Source organism: Jaculus jaculus, chromosome 8 (genome assembly GCF_020740685.1).
Source record: "Jaculus jaculus isolate mJacJac1 chromosome 8, mJacJac1.mat.Y.cur, whole genome shotgun sequence".
Lineage (NCBI taxonomy): Eukaryota > Metazoa > Chordata > Mammalia > Rodentia > Dipodidae > Jaculus > Jaculus jaculus.
Genome location: NC_059109.1, coordinates 46,115,353 through 46,141,485, shown reverse-complemented (window position 1 = coordinate 46,141,485; position 26,133 = coordinate 46,115,353). Strand labels below are relative to the sequence as shown.

Sequence of the window (26,133 nt, the reverse complement as noted above, 5' to 3'; positions counted from 1 at the left end):
CACCCTGAGACTACATAGTGAAACCTAGGTCAGCCTGAGCTAGAGTGAGACCTTACCTCGGAAAAAAAAAATTTGTTTGCATGTGTGTGTGTATGGGCATTCCAATCTCTTGCTGTTGCAAATGAACTGGCCACTTTGCCTCCAGCCTTACGTGGGTATTGGGGACTTGAACCTTGGGCTGGCAGGGTTTGCAAGCAAGCACCTTTAACCACTGAGCCATCTTCCTAGTCCTTTTTGTTTGTTTAGACAATTTTTCATACAGCCCATGCTAGCTTATAGCTCACTATACAGCTGAGGATGGCACAGAAGTCCTCATCCTCCTGCCTTCATGTCCCACCATATGGTGTGCACCACCATAAATGGTGCCAATTTTCACATGACTTTTCAGTGTTCATGCATTTTATCATGATAAACACAAGTGTTGCTCTGTGATGCACTGAAGTCAGATGACTTAGGTTCTCATCTTGGCTACTTCCTTTTTCTTTATCTGAGTAAGGGGGATGGTAGTATCTATTTTGTAGAGCTATTCAGAGGACTCAGTGCTCAATGTTAATAAAGGTACAAGCCTTTAGAAATCCATCACAGGAGTGCTCAGCACTGCAATATCTCTATCACACCTTCCAAGGCTCAGTGTCCATTGTGGAAGAGTCAGCGGAAAGAATTTAAGAGCAAAAGGAAGGGTAGGACTCCTTACAATGTATTCTCCAGACACAAAATGGCCTGGATATCCATGACCTTACAGTGCCTAACACTACCTACACAAGACCATCATAATGGCAGGAAAAGATCATGAAATGATCAAAATAAAAGAGAGACTGATTGAAGTAGAAGGATCGCTATGCGTTTGAGTCCATCCTGAGACTACATAAGCAAATTACAGGTCAGCCTAAGCTAGAGTGAAACCCTACCTCGGAAAACCAAAAAAAATAAATAAAAAAAAATAAGAGAGACTGATTGAGAGGGGGTGGGGATATGATGGAGAATGGAGTTTCAAAGAGGAAAGTGAGGGGGAGGGCATTGCCATGGGATATTGTTTAGTCATGGAAGTTGTTAATAAAAAAATAAAATTCTGGTGCTCGCTTCAGCAGCACATATACTAAAATTGGAACAATACAGAGAAGATTAGCATGGACCCTGCGCAAGGATGACACGCAAATTCGTGAAGCGTTACATATTTTTACATCTTTTATGTCCCTGGATCCAGCTGTGCCTGAAGCTAGTATATCCCATGGACTTCTCAGTTATGTGAACCAATAAATGCTCTTTTTACTTAAGTTAATTTGAGTTGGGGTTCTATTACTTGAAATTGAGTCCTGACTAATAACAGTATCTACCAACAGTGAAACTTGACATGTACAAGTATTTATTAAGCTAGAGGCATGGCCACACTGAAACTATTTTCTGAAAAAAAGATGAACTGAAAATACTTAAGAATACTATAAAAGTATAAAAATGTCTTGGTAGAAAATTCAGTAAAAGATTTGGTCAAATCATCCATGATGCAGCCATAAAATAGAATTACATAGCAGTTAACATGAATAAGGTACATTCATTGTAAATGGACATGGGAAATGGCCATGGTATATTAAAGTGAAAACAAGCTATTGATAGAAATGTATAATATGACTCATTTAAAAGTATGTTTGTGCTTATATTTGTAAATGCATAGGAAAGTCTTAATGGTTTTCTTTGAACAGTGTAGATGACATGACTCAACTTTATACATTCTGTATTGAATATTTTACACTACATTACTTTCAAACTTTATTTTAAAATAAAGGATTTATTTAAAGTTAAAAAAAAATTCTGAAAAAAAAAAGAAAAGAAATTCCCTGTCACAATGATCACTCAATAACTACCATTTGGGCTGGAGAAATGGCTCAGAGGTTAAAGGTGCATGGCAGGAAAGCTTGATGACCTTGGGTTTGATTCCCCAGTCAGTACCCACATAAAGCCAGATACACAGAGGTACATGTTTCTGGAGTTTGTTTGTAACAGTAGGAGGCATTAAAACACCCATTCTCTCTCTAATAAATATTTTGTTTGAACTGTCATTTATTATTATCACAGATCTAGTTGGAAATCAGTATGGCTATTTAACCTACACATTTAGGTCTTTTGCTCAAGAATTTTCTTTTCAAAATCATGGTCTATTGCCCATCAATTCTCTTTTTCTTTCTAACTTTAGTTCTATCCTCAAAAAGTTCTTACCTTGGACATTTTGCTCAAGGTCTTAAGTTTGTCCACTAGGTTCTCCAGTCTTGGTGTCTCTACGTGGCTACTCTACTTCACTTAACCTGTTGCTATATTTGCTTCACAAAGGTTTTTAGTTCCAGAGATTTGTATTACTACCACATTTTGATTTTGCTCAAGTTGTCTGTTTCTTGCGGCAGCTATTTTGTCATGGACCCATTCTGACTGTCATAGTTTATTTTTCTTTCTGGCTTTCAGAATATGAGATGTAGTTAACCATCTGCCAATCACTGAAGCTTTTCTGGCACTGCTAAGCAGATGCTGATCCCTGCTTTATGACAGTTGCAATATCACTATAGACAGCAAACAGGCTGTTGCTAATCTTTTGCTAAGGAACCAGAAAGACCTGCTTTGACAGGAGCACTCAGCCTACCTATCCAGTTCCTTAGAGGCCAAGCTAACGTCAATATTCTTATGAGGTGGAAAGCAGTTGACAGGTCAGCTTCTTGATGTTTGCCCTGGACTCACTGCAAGCCCTTCTTTTTTTCTTTTGAGACTGAAAGTCCTGTGAAATGCCTCCTTGCACCTAGCATATCAGAATAGACTTGAGGATGGGAATGAAATAGGATGAGTTTAAGTCACCAGTTTTTCAGATACAAATGAAATTACTTACAGTTCTTACAATTAGTCAGGAAAATCAAAATTACCCATTTTAAAAACTGGCAAAAAAGGTAAACAGGCAATTCCCAGAAAAGAAAATGTAAATAGACAACATGTGGATCTATGTACAAACTTGCAAAGTGAAAAAACAAATCAAAACCAGGTTCAGATTACAGAATAGTCAGACATAAAGGGGGAGCTCAATGGGCTTGGTGATGCACGCCTTTAATCCCAGCACTCAGAAGGCCTGAGGTAAGAGGATTGCTGGGTGTTTGAGGCCAGGCTGAGACTACATAGTGAATATAAGTCAGCTGGGCCTAGAGTGAGACCCTTCCTCAAAAAACAAGCAAACAACAACAACAAAAGGGGGCTGGAGAGATGGGTTAGCGGTTAAGTCACGTGCTTGCAAAGCCTAAGGACCCAGGTTCGATTCCCCAGTACTCATGTAGGACAGATGTACATGGTGGCACATGCATGTGGAGTTTGTTTGCAGTGGCTAGAGGCCCTGGTGTATCCATTCTCTCTCTCATTTTCAAAATTAAAAAAAAAGAAAGAAGCTGGTCATGATGGTGCATGCTTTTAATCCCAGCATTCAGGAGGGTCCATTGAGGAAGAGGTGGCAGACAGAATGTAAAAGCCAAAGGAAGGATAGGAATTCTTATAATGCACTCTTCCAGACACAAAATGGTCTTGATATACATGACCTTGCAGTGGCTGGCACTACCTACAAAAACCAGTACAATAGGAGGAAAAGATGATAATATCAAAATAAAAGAGAAATTGATTGAAAGGGGGAGGGGATATGACAGAGAGTGGAAAATGGTGGGAGGGAATGATCATGGTTTATTGTCTATAATTATAAATAAAAGTTCTAGGGATCTAGTTCAGTTGGTAGGGTTTGCCTCACATCCATGGAGCCCTGGTTTAATCCCTAGTACTATATAAACTGTGATGCACACCTGAAGGAGGAGCTAGGAGGATCAAAGTTCAAGGTTAGGGCTGGAGAGATGGCTTAGTGGTCAAGGTGCTTGTCTATGAAGCCTTAGTACCTGGGTTCAATTTTCCAGTACCTACATAAGCCAGATGCACAAGGTGGCTCTAGAATGTCCATTTTCTCTCTCATATGAATAAATTAAAACAAACAAACAAAAGTTCAAGGTTGTCCTTGACTATATAAAGTTCAAAGACAACCTAAGACACATGACTGTAATCCTCTCCCCACTTTCTCCCCACATACAAGAGACCTAGCAAGTTCTGAGATTCATCCCACAGAAATAAAAGCACCAGTTTATATAAAGGAATTTGTATATTTGCATAAGGTTATTTACTGTAAACTTTTTTTAGAAGCAAAAACAATTAAAGTATATGCTAACCAACAAGTAAGCAGTTTAATGAATTACGATATAATACACCATAGATAACTATATAGCCATGGAAAATGAACTAGCTATTCCAGGCATTTGAGATGTCCACAAGTCTGTAATGAACTTTAAAAAAAGAAAAAAATGAGGGACAAGAGATGGTTAAGGCACTTGCCTGCAAAGCCAAAGGTCCCAGGTTCGATTCCCCAGAGCCCATGTAAGCCTGATGCACAAGGTGGCACATGTATCTGGAGCTCATTTGCAGCAGATGGAGGGCCTGGTGCTCCCATTCTGTCTCTCTTCTCTGTTATATCTCTCTCTGCTTGCAAATAAAAAATAGAACCCTGCTCCTTGCACATCATGGAAACTGCTCAAACTACTAGTACTGCAGAATGACATTAGGAAAGAAGCAAGATATGATGAGAGAAGGCTCAGCAGTTAATGGCACTTTCTTTTAAGACCTGATTGCCTGTATTCAATTCCCCAGTACCAACATAAAGCCAGACGCACACACAAGGTGGTACAAGTGTGGACTTCATCAGCATGGCAGGAGGCCCTGGCTTACCCATTATCTCTCACTTGCTTTCTCTACCTTTCTCTCAATCGGATAAAATATCTTTAAAAGTGTATATAGGGCTGGAGAGATGGCTTAGCGATTAAGTGCTTGCCTTGAAGCCTGAGGACCCCGGTTCGAGGCTCGGTTCCCCAGGTCCCACGTTAGCCAGATGCACAAGGGGGCGCACGCGTCTGGAGTTCGTTTGCAGAGGCTGGAAGCCCTGGCGCGCCCATTCTCTCTCTCTCCCTCTCTCTGTCCTTCTTTCTGTGTCTGTCGCTCTCAAATAAATAAATAAAAAATTAAAAAAAAAAGTAAAAGTGTATATACAATTCATCTTTACCAAATAATGGTTAATAATTCTATATGCATATGTATGACTCTGAGAATGAAGAAAACCTGGAACATAAACAGTATGGTTTATGGTTTATATGTTATGGTTGACATAATGATAAAGGTGGAAAACAGAGAAAAATAGACTTACTAGTTACAAATGACCTTACATACATATTTCATTTGAAATTATGTCTAGGGTTGGGGATGACAGCTCACGCCCATTTCTCCAGCACTCTGGAGCTCAAAGCAGGAGAATGGTAAATTAGATGCTAGGTTGGGCTAGAGTGAGACCCCATCTCAAAAAGCCAAAACCAGAGCTGGCCATGGTGACAAATTCCTTTAACCCAAGTACTTGTGAAGCAGAGTTAGGAGGATCACCATAAGTTCAAGGCCACCCTGAGAGATTACATAGTGAATTCCAAGTGAGCCTTAACTAGAGTGAAACCCTACCTCAAAAAAACAAAAAAAAGGAGGGCTGGAGAGATGGCTTAGAGGTTAAGACATTTGCCTGCAAAGCCAAAAGATACTGGTTTGATTTTCTAGGACCCACATAAGCCAGATGCACAATGGGGAGAGGCGTATGTGTCTGGAATTTGTATACAGTGGCTGGAGGCCCTGGCACACCCATTCTCTCTCTCTCTCTGTCTTTCAAATAAATTAAATATTTATATTTTTAAAATATTTTATTTTTACATATTTATTTCAAGAGAAGGAAAGAGGCAGAGAGAAAGAATGGGCGTGCCAGGGCTTACAGCCACTGCAAAAAAAACTCCAGATGCGTGCGCCCCCTTGTGCATCTGGCTTACGTGGGTACTGGGGAATTGAACTGAGGTTCCTTGGCTTTGCAGACAAATGCCTTAACCACTAAGCAATCTCTCCAGCCCCTTAAATAAATATATATATTTTTTAAAGAGAGAGAGAGAACGGAGCTGGGCATGGTGGCACATGCCTTTTTAATAAAAGAAAAATAGTTTATGTATGTACATATTGTATGGGTATGTATAAATATATTTAATTTTTATTAGTGGCAGAGAAAAGGAAAGAGAATGGGTGTGCCAGGTCTCTAGCCACTGGAAACAAACTCATGTGCACGTGGCACCTTGTGCATGTGGGTTACATGGGACCTGGAGAATTGAACTTGGGTCCTTAGGCTTCACAGGCAAGTGCCTTAACTGATAAGCCATGTCTCCAGCCCTTTTTCTTTTTTTTTTCTTTTCTTTTTTTCTCTCTCTCATTTTTGTCAGGTAGGATCTTACTGTAGCCCAAGCTAACCTGGAATTCACTATGTAGTCTCAGGCTGGCCTTCAACCCACATGGATCCTCCTATCTTGTCCTCCAGAGTGCTGGGATCAAAGACATACACTACCACATCCAGTTATATATAATTTTTATATCATTTCTCTACACAAATTCATCTTGTATCCTGAACCCACTGTTATTTGTTTTGTTTTTGTTTTTGCCAGGGTCTCACTCTAGCCCAGGCTAACCTGAAACTCACTCTGTAGTTCCAGGCTGGCCTCAAACTCAGCAATCCTCCTACCTCTGCCTCCCAAGTGCTGGAATTAAAGGTGTGCACCACTGTGCCCAGATGATGTTTTTGAGGTAAAGTATCACTCTAGTCTAGGCTGACCTGGAATTCACTCTATATTCCCAGGGTGGCCTTAAGCTCACAGCGATATCCTCCTACCTCTGCCTCTGCAGTGCTGGGATTAAAACGTGTGCCACCATGCCTGGCTTCAATATTTTTTCTTTTTCAGGCAGGTTTTCTCCCCGCCCCCCTGAGGTAAGGTCTCCCTTGATGTCAGGCTGACCTGGATTTCACTATATAGTCTCAGAGTGGCCTTGAACTCATGGTGATCCTCCTACCTCTGCTGGGATTAAAGGCATGCACCACCACACCTGGCTCTATTTTTCTATTCTGTTACGGGTGCACCAGGCCTCTAGCTACTACAAGTGAACACCAGACGCACGTGCCACTATGTGCATCTGGCTTACGTGGCTTCTGGGGAGTTGAACCTGTGTCCTTTGGCTTCACAGGCAAATGCCTTAACCACTAAGCTACTTCTCCAGCCCCTCATTATTTTTAAAATATTGGGTTGGAGAGATGGCTTACCAGTTAAGGTACTTGCCTAAGATCCAGGCATGATGCCCCCATACCCATGTAGGTCAAATGCACAAGGTGACACATGTATCTGGAGTTCATTTGCAGTGGCTAGAGGTCCTGGTGTGCCCATTTTCTCTCAGAAATCAAAAACCAATACATTGTTATCAATCTGCTTTGTGAATAAAATCTTCACTGTGATAAAATGAAAAAAAAAATGGGGCTGGAGAGATGACTTCATAGTTAAGGCATTTGCCTACAAAGCCAAACGACCCAGGTTCAACTCCCCAGGACCCATGTAACCAGATGCACAAGGGGGCATGTGTCTGGAGTATGTTTGCAGTGGCTAGAGGCATTGGTGCACCCATTCTCTATCTGCCTCTTTCTCTATCCTGCTCTCTCAAATAAATAAATAAAAATAATATTTTTTAAAAGAATATGATCAAGCTGTATCAACAACTTAACCATTACCAGCACCAAACTTGTCACTTACACAATGGCAGTGGCAACTTAAAGGGCTATCCCAAGAATTGAAACTATAAAGCACAGTCCAGGTGCTGAAAATCATACCAATTAACAAAAAGTATACGCTTACAGTGAGAATGAACAAAATTATTATTTATGATACTCGGTCCTATTATGGCCCAACCACACTCAGAATCCATTAATGTGAGAGAAGCCCAGCATCCTGCTTTCAGCTAGTTTACCACTATCATTTTTTTCTTTAAGATTTTTTTTTGCCACGTGGGGTGCTGCACGCCTTTAATCCCAGCACTCAGGAGGGAGGCAGAATTGGTGGACCACCATGAGTTTGAAGCCACCCTTAATACTACATAGTGAATTCATGGTCAGCCTGGGCTACAGCAAAACCCCACCTACACACACACACACACACACACACACACACACACACACACACACAGTTTATTAAAATATTTTATTTATTTGGGGAGACAGAAAGAGAAAGAAGGGAGGTTGGAAGGGCACAGTAGAGCCTCATGCCACTGAAAACGAACTCCTGAAGCTTGAGCCACCTGTGCATCTGGCTTTATGTGAGTATTGGGGAATTGAACCTGGGTCCTTGGCTTTGTAGGCAAGTATCTCAACAGCTAAGCCATTCTCCAGCAACCCCCACTCCCTTTAAAAAATATTTATTTGAGCCGGGCGTGGTGGCGCATGCCTTTAATCCCAGCACTCAGGAGGCAGAGGTAGGAGGATCGCCATGAGTTCGAGGCCACCCTGAGACTACATAGTGACTTCCAGGTCAGCCTGAGCCAGAGTGAGACCCTGCCTCGAAAAACCAAATATATATACATATATATATATATATATATATATATATATATATATATTTATTTATTTGAGAGAAAAAGAGGCAGAGAGAAATCATTTTCTCTTTTAAGAAAGTATTATACTGGGCTGAGGAGATGGCTTGGTTAAAATGCTTGACTGCAAAGCAGAAGGATCCAGGTTCAATTCCCCAGGACTCATGTAAGCCAGATGCACAAGGTGGTACATGCTTCTGGACTTCGTTTGCAGTGGCTAGAGGTCCTGGCATGCCCATTCTCTCTCTGCCTCTTTCTCGCTCTCTCAAACATACACACACACACACACACACACACACACACACACACACACACGGGTATTTTTGTTGTTTGTTTTTTGAGGTAGGGTCTCACTCTAGCCCAGGCTGACCTGGAATTCACTCTGTAGTCACAGGGTGGCCTTGAACTCATGGAGACATGCAACATCATACCCATTTAAAAAAAATTTTTTTTTTAAAGCCTAGCCAAGCCAGGTGTAGTGGCGCATGCCTTTAATCCCAGCATTCGGGAGGTAGAGGTAGGAGGATCTCCATGAGTTCGAGGCCACCCTGTGACTACAGAGTGAATTCCAGGTCAGCCTGGGCTAGAGTGAGTTCCTACCTCAAAAAACTTTAAAAAAATTTTTTTAAAAATAAAATAAACAAGGCTTGAGCCATGTTTGGCACACACCTTTAATCCCATGGATCGCCATCAGTTTGAGACCACCCCGAGACTACATAGTGATTTCCAGGTCAGCCTGGGTTAGAGTTGAGACCCTACCTTAAAAAGAAAAATAAAGAACCTGAAAAAAAAAATGTCATTTGTAACCCATGAAAAAGTTATTTGATCTGTGCTAATTTAAGAATTTAGCTATTTAATAAAGTTAATTGAAACAGCTTAAAAAAATAAAAAAGAAAAATAAAGAAATAAAAAATAAACAATGCTGGAGGGATGGCTTAGCGGTTAAGGCGCTTGCCTGCAAAGCCAAAGGACCCAGGCTCAATTCCCCAGGACCCAAGTTAGCCAGAAGCACAAGATGGCACATGTGTCTGGAGTTCGTTTGAAGAGTACATAAATGAATAAATAATATGCTGAGTAGCATGCCCATTTGATATGTATCTATGCATCTACCTACAGTATAAGACAAACACAGGAGGAATGCATACAAAACATGTACACTGAGGGAATTGGTATTTCTCTGACACTATTTCCATAAAAATTTCACAACAGTTGCTGGGTATGGGAGCACATGCCTTTAATCTCAACATTTGGGAGACAGAGGTAGGAGGATTTCTTTAAATTCGAGGCTACCCTGAGACTACATAGTAAATTCCAGGTCAACCTGGGCTATAGTGAAACCCTACCTGGGGGGGGGGGGGATTTTTTCACAACAGTCAATAAAGTTGGGGATTTTTTTTTTTTTTTTTTTTGGTTTTTCGAGGTAGGGTCTCACTCTGGCTCAGGCTGACCTGGAATTCACTATGTAGTCTCAGGATGGCCTTGAACTCTCGGTGATCCTCCTACCTCTGCCTCCCGAGTGCTGGGATTAAAGGCGTGCGCCACCAAGCCCGGCTAAAGTTGGGGATTTTTTAATAACAGAAAGAAAACCATAGCAGATTTTGGACAGGAACTGTCTCTTCAGAAGATTCTTGATATTTTTCTCTGAACATAAACATCTTCACTTTAAATTTGTATTTAAATGCTTTCAGATTCTTATCAAAGCTGAAAACAATTAATTGCTAGGTCTATCAGGCAAGACTGATTTCAACAACTATCAAAGTTAAAGCTTTGGGACGGGAGGGATGGCTTAGTGGTTAAGGCATTGGCTTGCAAAGCCAAAGGACCCAGGTTTGATTCCCCAGGTCCCACGTTAGCTAGATGCACAAGGAGGAGCATGTGTCTGGAGTTTGTTTGCAGTGGCTGAAGGTATGCCCATTCTCTCTCTCTGTCAAATATATAAATCAATGAATATTATAAAAAGTTAAAAGCTTTGGCCTAATTTGACTTTGCCCTAAATTATGCAGCATCTATCAACAAATCACTTAATATTGAGATTCAGACTTTAGTTGATAAAACTTGGTAGTTTGCTAACACCACTCCAAACATTATCTTTCAAAGGAGAATTAAACAGCAATTTAAAAAAAAAAAAAGTTACTCAGAGGCTGGGAAGCTGGCTCAGTGGCTCTTACTTGCAAAATCTGCAGTTCCCAAAACACCCAAGTAAGCCAGTTGCAAAAAGTGGCACAAACATCTGATGCTTGTACACAGCACTGGTGTGCCCATACGCACATGCAAATAAATGTACAGAAACCCTGTGTGTGCCATCTCTCGTGCATGAACTATACCTACCATTCTTCTCTGAAATTCTACCCATAATCTAATAAACCTGTAATATAATAATTAATAATAAAAACATTAGTGGGGCCAGAGAGGTGGCTTAGTGGTAAATGTAGCTAGGTGTGGTAGTACATGTCTTTAATCCCAGAGCACTTGGGAGGCAGAGGTAAGATCGTTGTGAGTTTGAGGCCAGCCTGGACTACAGAGGGAGTTCCAGGTTAGCCTAGGCTAGAGTGTCTTGAAAAACAAAAACTCAGTAAACCTAAGAAAAATTTTTGACACAGTGTCTTGCTATGTATCCCAGGTTGGCCTAACTGCAGGTCACCCTTCCTCTGCTTCCTGAGGGTTACAAGTGTGTACTGCCATGACTAGCAGTATCCTGCAAATTCTGAATAAGAAAAATTAAACAGAGTATTCATTTTGGGCTGGAGGGATGGCTTAGCAGTTAAGGCTTTTTTTGTTTGTTTGTTTTGTTTTTTTGAGGTAGGGTCTCACTCTGGCCCAGGCTGACCTGGAATTCACTATGTAGTTTCAGAGTGGCCTCGAACTCATGGCAACTCTCCTACCTCTGCCTCCCGAGTACTGGGATTAAAGGTGTGCACCACCACACCCCGCTTGGTTAAGCCGTTTGTCTGTAAAGCCAAAGGACCCAAGTTTGATTCCCCAGGACCCTCATAAGCCAAATGCACAAGGTGGCACATGCATCTGAAGTTCATCTGCAGTGGCTGGAGCCCTGGCCCATTCTTTCTCTGTTAAATAAATAAAAATAAATTTAAAAATACTTTTAAAATTTTTTTGCAAGGTGAGAGAAGGGGGAGGGAGAAGAAAAGAGAATGGGTGCGCCAGAGGAGTCTTGTTACTGCAAATGAACTCCAGACACATGTGCCACTTTACATCTGATTTTATATGGGTCTGGAGAATAGAACCTAAGAAGTACCCTAATTGCTGAGTCATCTCTCCAGCCCAGTATTCATTTTTTAAAAAGTTAATACAGTTGTGCATCATGTTAATGGTCAGATGGACCATGCATCCAATGATGGCCCCTAGTGATGTCTCTACGACAATCTGTAACATGTATACAGTGACAAAATTCATAAAAAATGCATTTCTCAGAACTGAATGCATTATTTAATGATGTATGGCTGAAATTTAAAGTATCAAATATCACTAATTCACATCATGGCTCAAACTGTTTTACTATTCTAACCTCGTATTTAGTCATCTCTTATGTAATTCTTCAATTTAAAATTCAGAATGTGAAGTATGCTTGAGATCCTGGAGCTATCAGGGAAGCCAGGAGATCAAATTTATAAGCCACTACTCTTAAATCCTACATCAAGGCACAGTGGATAAAGTATTTGCCATACAAACCTGAGTACGTGAGTTGAGATTCCCACTTGAGGGTATTTTTGTTTTTTTTTCGAGGTAGTGTTTCACTCTAGCCCAGGCTGACCTGGAATTCGTTATGTAGTCTCAGGGTGGCCTCAAACTTATGGTGATCCTCCTACCTCTGCCTCCCAAGTGCACATTAGAGGCGAACAACACCAGACCTGGCTCACACTGGACACTTGAGTGCTAGCATCTGTAATCCTAGAATGCCTACAGCAACAAGGGAGTTAGGAGAATCCTCCAGAAGCTCATGAGCCAGCTAGCCCGGCAAACACAGCAGTGAATGAGAGGCCCTGCTTCAATTAAGATGGAGGGCAAGGACAAATGTTGGAATTGGCCCCTAACCTCAACATGAGTGTTGTGGCATGCATACACCTATTGAATAAACACACACACACCCCAAAACACAAACCCTGCATCAACTGCATACTGGTCACTAGAGTGGTGCCTAGGCTGACACGTCCAATGTGTTTTAGTTTACTGTGCAGTACTCATCTTTTTGCCCATTCCAGAAACCCTGTGCAAGCCAGTCTTGGGCATGAACTCTGCCTACCACCCTTCTCTGAAGTTCTATCTATAGTCTAATAAAACATGCAAGATAATAATTCATAATAAAATAATAAATTGATAATAAAAACATTAGTAGGGGGCTGGGGAGATGGCTTAGTGGTCAAGGTGCATGCCTGCGAAGCCTAAGGACCCAGGTTCGACTCTCCAGGTCCTACGTAAGGCAGATACACATGGTGGCGCATGCATCTGGAGTTCATTTGCAGGTGGCTAGAGGCCCTGGTGCACCCATTCTCTCTGTCTCAAATACATAAATAAAATAAATAACATGTTTAAAAAACACAGTGGGGCTGGAGAGATGGCTTAGCGGTTTAAGGAATCTGCTTGCAAAGCCTGATGGACCATATCAATCTCCCAGGACCCATGTAAAGCCAGAAGCAAAACGTGGCCCAAGCAACTGGCATTTCTCTGTTGTGGTGGCAAGAGATTTGGGTGCACCCATAAACACACATACAGGTGAAAATAATTTTTTTTGTTTGTTTTTCAAGGTAGGGTTACACTCTAGTCCAGGCTGACCTGGAATTCACTATGTAGTCTCAGGGTGGCCTTGAACTCACAGTAACCCTCCTACCTCTCTGCTTCCCAAGTGTTGGGATTAAAGGTGTATGCTACCATGTCTGGCTCTAAATAAAATTTTTGTTTGTTTATTTTTACTTATTTGAGAGTGACAGAGAGAGAGAGAGAGAAAGAGGCAGATAGAGAGAGAGAATGGGCATGCCAGGGCCTCCAGCCATTGCAAAACGAACTCCAGATGCATGCGCCCTCTTGTACATCTGGCTAACATGGGTCCTGGAGAATCAAAGCCTCGAACCGGGGTCCTCAGGCTTCACAGGCAAGCACTTAACCGCTAAGCCATCTCTCCAGCCCTAAATAAAATTATTTTTAAGAACTTTATTATTGATTTGCAAGAAGAGAGACAGAGAGAGAAAGAGGAAGGGAGTATTGATGAGCCAGGGCCTCTTGCCACTGCAAACTACAGACACATATGCGATTTTGTGCATCTGGCTTTATGTGGGTACTGGGGATTTGAACCTGGCTACCTCTCCAGACCATTGAAAATATTTAAAAACATTAGCAATGTAAATCAGGCACAGAGACTCACACATCTAATCTCAGCACTCAGGAAGCTGAAAGGCAGATTGCCATGAATTTTAAGGCAGTTTGGACTACATAGTGAGCTCTAGTCCAACCTAGGATACAAAGTGAGACTGTCTCCAAAATCCAAAATATATGGATCAGGCAAGATAGCTCAGTTGGTAAAAGGCTTGCTTTGCACACAAGAAGACCTGACTTCAGGCAAGTATCTTAACTGCTGAGCCATCTCTCCAGCCCAAAGACCTGACTTCAATTCTCAGATTCTATGCTAAAACAAAACAAAAACTGGGCATGACATATTTACATAAATATTATTTGGAATGGTGGGAGGAAGAAAGTGATGGTGATAGAGATTTTTGTTTCTTGAGGTAGGAGCTCACTCTAGCCCTGCCTCCCAAGTGCTAGGATTAAAGGTGTGTGCCTCTGCGTCTGGATGGAGAGTTTTTTGCTTTGTTTTTTCAAGATAAGGTCTCACTCTGGCCCAGGCTGACCTGGAATTAACTCTGTAATCTCAGGGTGGCCTGGAACTCATGGTGATCCTCCTACCTCTGCCTCCCAAGTGCTGAGATTAAAGGCGTGAGCCACCATGCCTGGCTAGAGAGTTTTTTAACCTGATTTTTAAAAAATATGTTTCACACCTTCCAAGGCTCAAGGTGTAATGCAGAAGAGGTGGTGGAAAGAATGTAAGAGGCAAAGGGCAGGACTCCATACAACATGCTCCCTCCAGACACAAAATGGCCTAGATATCCATGGCCTCACAGTGTCTGATACTACCTGCATAAGATCATCATATGAGGAGGAAAAGATCAAGACATCAAAAGTAAAGGAGAGACTGACTGAGATGGGGAAGGGGGTATGATGGAGAGTGGAGTTCCAAAGGGGTAGGTGGGGGGAGGTAGGGTATCACCATGGGGTATTTTTTATAATCATGGAAGTTGTTAATAAAAAATTTTAAAAAATACTACATCTACTTTTGTATAGTCAGAATGAAATAAACTAATTTATAAAAAATATTTTATTTATGAGGAGAGAGAAAAAAAGGCATCACAGGGCCTCTAGCCACTGCAAGTCAACTCCAGATACATATGCCACCATGTGCATCTGGCCTACGTGAGTCCTGGGGAATTGAACCTAGGTCTTTCAGCTTCACAGATAAGTGCCTTAGCCGCTGAGCCATCTTTCCAGCACCGTTCCCCCCACCCCCAAAGAAAATATTTATTTATTTGGGATGGAAGGGGAGAGAAAAAATGAGTGTACCAGGGACTTCTTCTACTGCAACCTAAATCTAGGTGCATGTGCCACTTCGTGTGTCTAGCTTTATGTGGTTACTTAATTGAACCTGGGCTACAACAGCAAATTACAGTAAAAACAAAACAAAACAAAACAAAACAAAACAAAAGACAGCAAGAAAAGCAGGGCATAATGGTACACACCTTTAATCCCAGCACTTGGAAGGCTGAGGTAGGAGGATCACTGCGAGTTCTAGCTCAGCCTGGGTTACAGAGTGAGTTCTACATCAGCATGGGCTAGAGTGAGACCCTACCTTAAAAGAACAACAACAAAAAGATTAAGATTGTCAGGCGTGGTGGCACACACCTTTAATCCTAGCACTCAGGAAGCAGAGGTAGGAGGATTGCTGTGAGTTTGAGGCCACCCTGAGTCTACATAGTGAATTCCAGGTCAGCCTGGGCCAGAGTGAGATGCTACCTCAGGGAAAAAAAAAAAAAGATTAAGATTAAATATTAGAAAAAGAAATAGAACATGAAAATATTCTCAATCTCATAAGAGAAATGCAAATGAAAACTCCATAAAGATGACCATTTTTTTTTACTAGAATACTGACAAGTTAAAAAGTGTAGAAATGAAATCAGGTAGCACACGCCCTTAATCTCAGCACTCAGAAGGCAGAGATGAATTCCAGGCCACCCTGAGACTAAATAGTGAATTCCAGGTCAGCCTGGGCTAGAGCGATACCCTACCTTGAAAAACTAAATAAATAAAGGCAGCTCTGCACTACATGGGATTCTGTCTCAACCAAAAAATAAATAAAACCTAAAATTAAAGTGAGGTTTGATAGGTCGTGCTTATAAATCGCAGCACTTGGGAAGCTGAGGCAGGACTTCTATGAGCTCAAGGACATCCTGGGGACATAAACCCTATCTCAACCAAAACTAAAATTCAGTATCAACTTTGCACTGAAAGTTAAATGGCACTAAAAATATATCATTAATCACAATTGCAATGAAAATCATTCTACTTAGGGAAATTAGAACTGAAACAAAACCATTTATGGGAAGAAAGCTTAAGAAAAGGAACATAGGAGCTAGAGCTAAAGGACAAAGAGGCAGTGCTCACACCTAGCATGCACAAGGCTACCCTACCCCCCCCACCACAAAAGAACACATCACAAGCGTAAGGGCACTCCTTTGAACACTTACTAAATGACTCACTCTTAATTACACACAGAAACACTCTCCTCTGTTATATACATTTGGAAACGCCCAAAATGTGTAAATTTTGACCATTAACTTTGTCTGAAAATGTTTATATCCTAACTTTTAAAAAGCAATGCTTTATTTATTTATATGAGAGACACATAGAGGGAGAGACTGGGCACGCCACACCCACTAGTCATTGTATATGAACTCCAGGCACATGTGCCCCTTGTGCATCTGGGTTATGTGGGTCCTAGGGAACTGAACCCGTGTCCTGATGCTTTGCAGGCAAATACCGTAACTGCTAAGCCATTTCCCCAGTCCCTATATCATCCTAATTTAAATCATTTGCTCCATAGTATAGAACCTTGACAACTTTTAGCAAAGTGAGGCAGTTCCACTGTATTCTTGGTTTTCTTTTGTGCAGAAGTCACCTGTCGTTCTTTTGGTGGGTGGTTACAGATATTTTGTATTCTCCTGTTTCTTGGACTTCTTTTTAACTCTTTAATTTCTAGTTTCAATTTCTAGTATCTGGGCGTGGCTTTTCAAAAATCCTTGAGATTCAGCAAGCACCCTGAATCTCTTGACTGAAGTCTATAATCCTGGAAAATTCTTGGTATTTATTTCTTTCAATTCTTGTCTCTGTTCAGCATCTCTTCTCTACCTGTAGAACTTTGAGAAATGCTTTCAGTTTTTCAATTAGAGTATCTTAAACATTTTTTCATCTTACTGACTCCTTAAGCTCTAAACTGGATTTCTCTAGTCCAATTCTCATTTCACCTGTTTAATTGGTTACTAATGTAATTCGTTTTCCATTCTAGTTTCTGAAGACTTCGGAGGTCTGCTTCCTTATATGGTGTTTGAGATTATAGAGCTGCTTCTTGCTTGTTTCTTTACAGAGTTAACTTCTGAGACTTGGTATGAAGGTACACTCCTCCAGAAAGTTTCAATAAATTGTTACCAAGAAGCTAGTAGTACGATTCAGATTGAGTTCACCTTAAATTGATGGCTTAAATATTCCTCAACATTAAATCCATCCAAGGACCATGCCTGCAACATCTCAGGAATTCCCATTCCACTCATCAGATCAAACCAATGTTATTCACTTCCTTACTTGCGGCTTCTAAAATGGCACACATTTCTTGTTCACTGTCACTCTGAGTGCAGTCTTTTTGGCATACAACTTTATAGGGACAAGTCCTACTAGATATCACACTTTGGCAGGCCTTGCTTGGGCTTTGACTTTTGTTGTCTGGGATCAAGTTCTCCCAGTTTGGCAAATGCTCTCAAGGCAAAAAAAAAAAAAAAAAAAAAAAGTCTAACCAAGTATAGCCCCAAGCTCCTCCTCTTACTCTTCTCTCCCAATAAGGTTTTGATCTTAGTAGCCCTTTATTGTCAGTTCTCTAATGCCTGTAAGATGTTCTTACAGCTCTGATCTTCAGAAAGAGACCCAATTTGAGCAATCCACATTCCCTCCAGAGTTCAACATCACGTTTTCAAAACAAAAAAAAAACTCAATGTCCATTGAAATACCAGACTTCAAAGAAAGTCATAATAAAATTAATGTTTTCATATAAAGTTCCCAAATACTATGCTCAAAAATCTCATAAACACAGCAATTTGAGTTTTCCTTTAATGTTTATTATGCCAAAGTTAAGATTTGGGCATAAATCCAAAATTTAAAAAGATAAGGTAACACTTCGGAGGCTGGGGTAGGAGTATCTCTGTGAGTTTGAGGGCAAATTAAGCTAAAACCCTAACTCAAGAAAAAAAGATGTTAGCCATTAATATATAGACTTCTAGTGCTTTTTGAAATTTAAATGCTACATTTAAGGTAATGCATAAATTTATATATTTTAAATATAGAAATGCCCAATAATTATTCGTAGGGTCAGATATTGGCATTCTGAAATTTAAAAAAAGCTTGGTGTGATGGCACACGCTTTTAATCCCAGAACTCAGGAGTGGGAGGAAGAGCTAAGAGGCTGGCTATGAGTTTGAGGCTACCCTGAGACTACATAGTGAATTCCAGGTCAGCCTGGGCTAGAGCAAGACCCTACCTTGAAAAGCCCCCACCCACCAAAAAAGTAATATAAATATGTATCAGCCAAATCTGTCAAAGACAAGGGGAAAGTTTATTTGTTTGTAAGCAGAGAGAGAGAGTGGGGGTGGGGGAGAGAAAGAGGGTCTGTGTGTGTGTGCACATGCATGGACACATCAGGGCCTCTAGCCACTGCAAACCAACTCCAGATGCATGCACTACTCTGTGTACTGGGCTTATGTGGGCATTGGGGAATGGAACCCAGGTCATTAGGCTTTACAGGCAAGCACCTTAAATGCTGAGCAGTCTCTCCAGATAAAGATTAAGTGTTCATGCTTTAAGGATATTTCCTTAAAGGGAGGGCAGGAAAGTAAAAAAAAAGTAATTCTAGATGTTAAAGAAGCTTTTTCTAAACATGTAATTTTAGCCCGGCATGGTGATGTACGCCTTTAATCTCAGCACTCAAAAGACAGCAGTCGAAGGATTGACGTGAGTTCAAGGCCAGCCTGAGGTAGAGATCTTGCCTTTAAAAAAAAAAAAAAAAGAGCCAGCCATGGTGGCACAGGCCTTTAATCCCAGCACTCAGGAGGCAGAGGTAGAAGGAGTGCTATGAGTTTGAGGCCATCCTGAGAGTACAGAGTGAATTCCAGGTCAGCCTAGACTAGGGTGAGACCCTACCTTGAAAAACCAAAAAATTAAAAAAAAATATTTCTCACTATGGATTTTTTTCCTTTTGCTCTTTTTTGGGGGTTGGTTTTCAGGTAGGGTCTTACTCTAGCCCAGGCTAACCTAGAATTTACTAATTTACTATGTAGTCTCAGTCTGGCCTCGAACTCACAGGGATCCTCTGACCTCTGTCTCCCCAGTGCTGGGATTAAAACCTTTGGTCTTTTATTTTCTGGTGAAATTATATATATGTGTGTGTGTGTGTGTGTGTGTGTGTGTGTGTGTGTGTGTGTGTGTGTGTGTGTATAAATGATTTGAGAGAGAATGGGCATGCCAGCATTTCTAGCCCAAACTCCAGATGCATGTACCATCATGTCACCTGGTTTACATAGGTATTGAGGAATTGAACCAAGGTACTTAGGCTTTGCAGGCAAGCGCCTTAAGCACAAAGCCATCTATCTCTCCAGCTCACTTCTGTTCTTTTGAAAGAAGGTATCATTATATAGTCCAGGCTAGCCTCAAACTCACAATCTTCATGCCTCAGCTTCCCCAAGTGCTAGGGTTTACAACCAACCATCATCCCTGACTCAAAATTCTATACTTAGGTGGATATCCTAGTATTCACTCATTACACTAATTTTCAACCAATTAAATACTCATCAGCCTACCTGAACTAAGAAATAATTGATTCTTCTATGTTCGGCTTTTCATATAATTAGTAAGAATAGAGATTCTTCACTATGTAGTCTCAGGCTGTCCTTGCACTCAGTGATCCTGCTACTTCGGCCTCTTGAGGGCTAGGATTAAAGGCTTGCACCACCACACCCATCTTAATTCATTCTTAAAATGCATCAATTTTTAGAAAATATGCAATTTCTACTTGGATTACAATTCTAGATATTCTAATTTTTTACAGCTTGTGCCACCACGCCTAGCTAAGATTCTTTTTTAAATTTAAATTTATTTATTTGAGAGCAACAGAGAAAGAGCAGAAAGAAAGAGAGAGAGAGAGAACGGGCATGCCAGGGCCCCTAGCCACTGAAAACAAACTCCAGATGCATGCACCCTTGTGCATCTGGCTAACATGGGTCCTGGGGAATCAAGCCTCGAACTGGGATCCGTAGGCTTCATAGGCAAGCACTTAACTGCTGAGCCATCTCTCCAGCCTGAGATATTCTAATTTTTTAAGAGATTTCAATATATAGCCAATGGCCAAATACAGCTCTACTTCTGTGATTAAAGTCCTATAAGCACTGCTGATTTTTTTTTTAATTTTTATTTATTTATTTATTTGAGAGTGACAAAGACACAGAGAGAAAGACAGATAGGGGGAGAGAGAGAATGGGCGCGCCAGGGCTTCCAGCCTGTGCAAACAAACTCCAGACGCGTGCGCCCCTTGTGCATTTGGCTAACGTGGGACCTGGGGAACCGAGCCTCAAACCGGGGTCCTTAGGCTTCACAGGCAAGCGCTTAAGCGCTAAGCCATCTCTCCAGCCCCCCCCCCTTTTTTTTTTGAGGTAGGGTCTCACTCTAGCTCAGGGTGACCTGTAGTCTCAGGGTGGCCTCAAACTCCTGACGATCCTTCTACCTCTGCCACTTTGAGTGCTGGGATTAAAGGTGTGCGCCACAACACCTGGATTTTTGTTGTTGTTGTTTGTTTGCTTTTCAAGGTGAGGTCTCATTATAGCACAGGCTGACCTGAAATTCACTTTATAGTCTAGGGTGACCTCGAACTCACGTTGATCCTCCTATCTCTGCCTCCCAGTGCTGGGATTAAAAACATGGGCTACCATGCCCAGCTGGTTCTTTTTAATAAAATATTCATTTGAAAAATAAAAATAAATATTCATTTGAGACTGAAGGACAATGGGCAAACCTCCTGACACTGCAACCGAACTCCAGATTCATGTATCACCTTGTGCATCTGGATTTACAAGGATACTGAGTAAGTGAACCAGAGCTGTCAGGCTTTGCAAGCAAAGTACCTTTAGCTGCGAAGTCATCTCTCCAGCCACCTGATTCTTAATCTATGGATGCATATATTTCATCTGTCATTGGCTTCCTAAAAATGTACTAGCACTATTAATTATGTCAGTTGAATTCTTATCAATAATTTACCCACCATACCATTGATGAGGAAAGCAATCTTCCTAACTTACTAAAAAAATTTTACAATAAAATGAGAAAATTCAGAACCTATCAACTTTTTTTTTTTTTTTTTGGTTTTTCGAGGTAGGGTCTCACTCTAGCCCAGGCTGACCTGGAATTCACTATGTGGTCTCAGGGTGGCCTCGAATTCACAGCGATCCTCCTACCTCTGCCTCCCAAGTGCTGGGATTAAAGGCGTGCGCCACCACGCCCGGCTTTCAACTTCATTTTTTGACAACGTTTGAAAACCATGCTCTTGTGCTTTCATTTTCTATAAGTATTCAGATATTCCAGAGGTTGTTTTAGCTATTTCAAAGATATTCCTTAAACATTGGTTTTGGGGTTCTATATAAAACTGTAGTTCTACTCCTCATACTAGGTGCAAAAAATAGCAAGTAGTATCTTAATTTTGATTGTCCCTTGGTGTCACTGTTCCTTAGTGTACATTCCCACATTAACCCAGGGCCAAAAACTTTTCATACCATTTTGTTTTTTTCATGTATAAAAAGCATTTGTTTAACAAGTTGGATGTGGTAGAAGTTCAAGGACAGCCTGGAACAACAGAATGAGTTCCAGGTCAGCCTGGGATAAGAGTAAGACCCTACCTTGAAAACAAACCAAAAAGCATTTAACAAATAAAGCCTCCCCCCCCCCCCCGCTGTGCAGAATAAGCCAATTTGGAAACTGTAAATCATGAGATTACCTACACACTGAACTTGGTAAAAACAAATGGTATTCATGATTGAAATACTTCAAGAATCTGTTCAGGTTCTACCTAAAATGAAAAACAACTAAGTTTCTTCTAAAAAAAAGGCTTTATCTCCTTCAAAATATGATACTTTGGAAAGTTAATGTCACATTTTCCTAGAACTGTATGAATACAATTAAAAGTTAAAGGTTCTTATGGCTTGTTAGTCCCTTATCACTTGAATACAAGGTTAAAAAAAAAAAAACCATTAAGACCTAATGAGAATTTATAACCAATACAACTTAACAGTAAGTATCCATTGTTATTTAACTACTAAACTTGTGAGTCAAATGCATCCAGACTTATTTTAATCTAATATTATGAGGAACAAAACTAGACATATTACTTTAACCATTACAAAGTTTTGGATGTTCATACATTATCTCCAATGCTAGACTCCCTTCATCGTCTAGCTGCAATTCTTGATCAACTATTGGACCATTATGCATAAATGTTCATTAAAATAACTACTTAAAATATTGGATTGAGAGACTGGAGAATGACTCAGAGGTTCAAGGCACTTGCTTATAAAGTCTGCCAACCTATGTTCAATTACCCAGTACCCATGTAAAGCCAGCTGCACAAAGCAGCACAAATGTCTGAAGTATGTTTGCAGTGGCTAGAGGCCCTGGCACACCCATTCTCTCTCTCTCTCTTCCTCTCCATTCTTGCAAATAATTAAATAAATAAATATTTAAAATACTAGAATGAGGGCTTAGAGACAGCTCAGAGGTTAAAGGCACTTGATTGCAAAACCTGCCAAACTTCTTTCAATTTCCCAGTACCTATGTAAATTCAGGTGGTCCATTTGCAGTATCAAGAGCCCCTAGCATGTCCATTCTCTCTGTTTGCAAATAAATACTTAAAAATAAAATATTGAAATGACTAGAAGCAAAATTTATCAACTAAGCAAAGCCATCAAGATAAATCATATATGGCACTGTACCCCAGTAATGCCATGGTTTAAGATGTAAAGGCAGAGAATAAGGAGTTCGAGGTCAGTTTTGGCTACATAGTGAACTCTAAGCTTCAACTCCTCAAAGCATGCTATTCCTCTTCTCAACTAAAGCACCCCTGTACTTTCAGTTCTCTCTGCCAGGTATCCTCAAGTAACTCCTACTTTGAGCCTCAGTATATAAATCTAGTTTTCTTTGCTTGTTTGCTTTTTTTTTTTCAAGGTAGGTTCTCATCCTAATCCCAGCACAAGAGAGGTAGAATGTTGGCAGGTTGAAGACCAGTCTGAGCAAGACCTATCTCTAAGAGAAAAGGAGGGAGAAAGAAAAATGACAGCAAGAACAAAACCTCAAGTTTACTTTGAACCTGTAAACTCAAGAAAACAAATTATAAATAACTAGAAAATAGGGGTGGTATATACACCTATAATCCCAGCCAGATATTGCCCTACCATCTTCAATCACCCATTCCTGTTTATCCTTTATAGTTTGGTTAGTAATCTCAACATTTTAACGGTCTCTCTCCAACATATTAGACAGATAACACAAATCAATAAAATGCACTCTAGCCTATCAGGAAACTCATTTTACAAGACTTCTATATGCTATTTGGAAAAAATATATATATATATAAATAATTGAGCTGGGCATGGTGGCGCACGCCTTTAATCCCAGCACTTGGGAGGCAAAGGTAGGGGATTGCTATGAGTTCGAGGCCACCCTGAGACTCCATAGTGAATTCCAGGTCAGCCTGGGCTAGAGTGAAACCCTATCTCGAAAAAAACCAAAAAAAAAAAAAAAAAAAAAAAATTGTCTAGCAGGCACATTTTAAGAGGTGAACCTGGCTAACATAAGCTTGTAAACCCAGCTCTTGGGAGGAGATTTTAGGCCATCTGGGCTACAGACATCCTGTAGATATACTTACTAGCATACTAACATCCTGTACCTAAATTCATTACTGTGGTCTTGATTTAAGACAATGCCAGGAAGAGCCATGGTGGCACACACCTTTAGTCCCAGCACTCTGGAGGATCACTGTGAGTTTGATGCCACCCTAAGAACACATAGTGAATTTCAGGTTAGCCTGGGCTAGAGTGAGACCCTACCTTGAAAAACCAAAGAAAGAAAGAAGGTCAAATAGCAAAAATGATAGACAAACTGGAGAGGCCAAAAGCAGATAAATAGAAAAAGGATAGGTAAGCAAACAGCTGATTCATTATAATGATGACACTTCTACAGTGACGTAGAATGACGATATTGTCAGTAATTAGTGCTTGGACAATTGGATAGTTGTATAGAAAAATGAAATTGGGCCATTATAAAAATCAATTGCATTTGGGTTATAGATCTAAATGTGTAGGGCAAAGCAAAGCCTTTTGAAAATAATGTTATTTTGTCCTTTGGATGGACAGGTTTCTTGAAACAGATTAAATACAACACTATTAACTTGTGTTAAGCCAAAAGCAATCAAAAAGTCACAGAAAGGTGAAAGAATATTTGTAATAAAATCATATAAAACAGTTTATCTGAAATGTATATTAGGAACAAAGCAAGAATAGTACCATGGAAGAGTGGGAAAAATATTTAACACTTTACCAATGATGAAATCTAAGTGATGAAAGAAAGGTCTTTAACATCAATAATCAGAGAACTTGAGATTTTTTACTGTAGTTTTCTTGATAAAAATGGTAAATTATAAGCAATCTAAATACAAATATGGGAATATGTGTATATGGGAATACTATTCAGTCTTTAGAAATGAATTTTAATTGTACTAATGGGCTTACAGTACAGTAAAAATCTCACATTAAATGTCATTTTTTATAAAAATACATATATACATGAATGTATTTGTGATTATATTATAAAGTTTGAAAATACTCAAAGTTGTGTTTCAAGAGATCTCAGTCATATCTTTGTTTTACTTTTTTATTGTTTTAAATTGAACATACATATTATATAAATCAGCATGTTTTGTGCTAAATAACTGCATATAATGTAATATAATATAGCTATATAATTGTTAATATACAATGTGCCAAAATAGGGTAGTATAGCCATTTTGTGATTATGGGGTAAATTTTCTAACTTTTTAATTAAAACTTTGACGAAATAAACTATTCCTTAATGTTGAAAAAAAAAAAAGAAAAAGAAAATGTCAGGAGCTGGCCATGTTGGCACACACCTTTAATCCCAGTACTTGGGAGGCAGAGTTAGGAGGATTGCTGTGAGTTTGAGGCCACCCTGAGACTACACAGTGAATTCCAGGTCAGCCTGGACTAGAGCTAGACTCTACCTCAAAAAAGCCAGTTTAATACCTTTAATCCCAGCAGTTGGGAGGCAGAAGTAGGAGGATCATGGTGAGTTCAAGGCCACCCTGAGACTACATATTGAATTCCAGGTCAGCCTAGACTATAGGGAGACCCTACCTTGAAAAACCACACATACACAAATGTTTCAGGGCTGCATAGATGGCTTAGTGGTTAAGGCAATTGCCTGCAAAGCCAAAGGACCCAGGTTCAATTCCCTAGGACCCACATAAGCCAGATGCACAAGAAGGCACATGAATCTAGAATTTATTTGCAGTGGCTGGAGGCCCTGGCATTCCCATTCTCTCTGCCTCTTTGTCTCTAGTTCTCTGTGAAATAAATAAAAATAAAAGATAAGACCCACATGCAAACAGCTTTTGTAAAAAGGGTAGAAATCTAAAGAAAACAAAAACATGCAACCTCAAAAGTAACTAACCACTATTTTCACTTGGGGCTCATATTAATACACACTTTCTTATTGCTTGAAACATGTATGATTGCAGATGCTTACACTAAGGAAACTTAATTCAAAATTTCATTAAAAGTACACAGAGGGTTGGCTCAGCAGTTAAGACGCTTGCCTACAAAGCCAAAGGACCCAGGTTTGATTCCTCAGGACTCACGTAAGCCAGATGCACAAGGTGGCATAAGCTGCTGGAGCTTGTTTGTAGCAGTTGAAAGCCCTGATGCATCCATTCTCTCCCTCTCCCTTAAGTAAGTTAATTAAAAAAAAAAAAAAAGTACACAGACTGGAGATGGCTCAGCAGCTAAGGCACTAACCTGCAAAGCCTAAGGACCCAGGTTTGATTCCCCAGTACCCACGTAGGCCAGATATACAAGGTGGCACAAGCATTTGGAATTTGTTTGTAGGGGCTAGAGGTCCTGGTGTACCCATTCTCCACCACCCCCACCATCTCCTCTCTAAAATAATTTTTTT

At 40.3% G+C, this 26,133-nt stretch overlaps 1 protein-coding gene and 1 non-coding gene across 4 annotated transcripts in view; one reads left to right on the top strand and one right to left on the bottom strand.

The window, feature by feature from the left end:
* Nucleotides 1–26,133, bottom strand: part of Cstf3 (cleavage stimulation factor subunit 3) — a 94,182-nt gene that overhangs the window by 39,665 nt on the left and 28,384 nt on the right. The gene's annotated exons all lie outside the window — the stretch shown is intronic.
* LOC123463041 lies at nucleotides 1,073–1,179 on the top strand. The gene has a single exon (XR_006638653.1). It is a non-coding gene; the product is annotated as a U6 spliceosomal RNA (small nuclear RNA).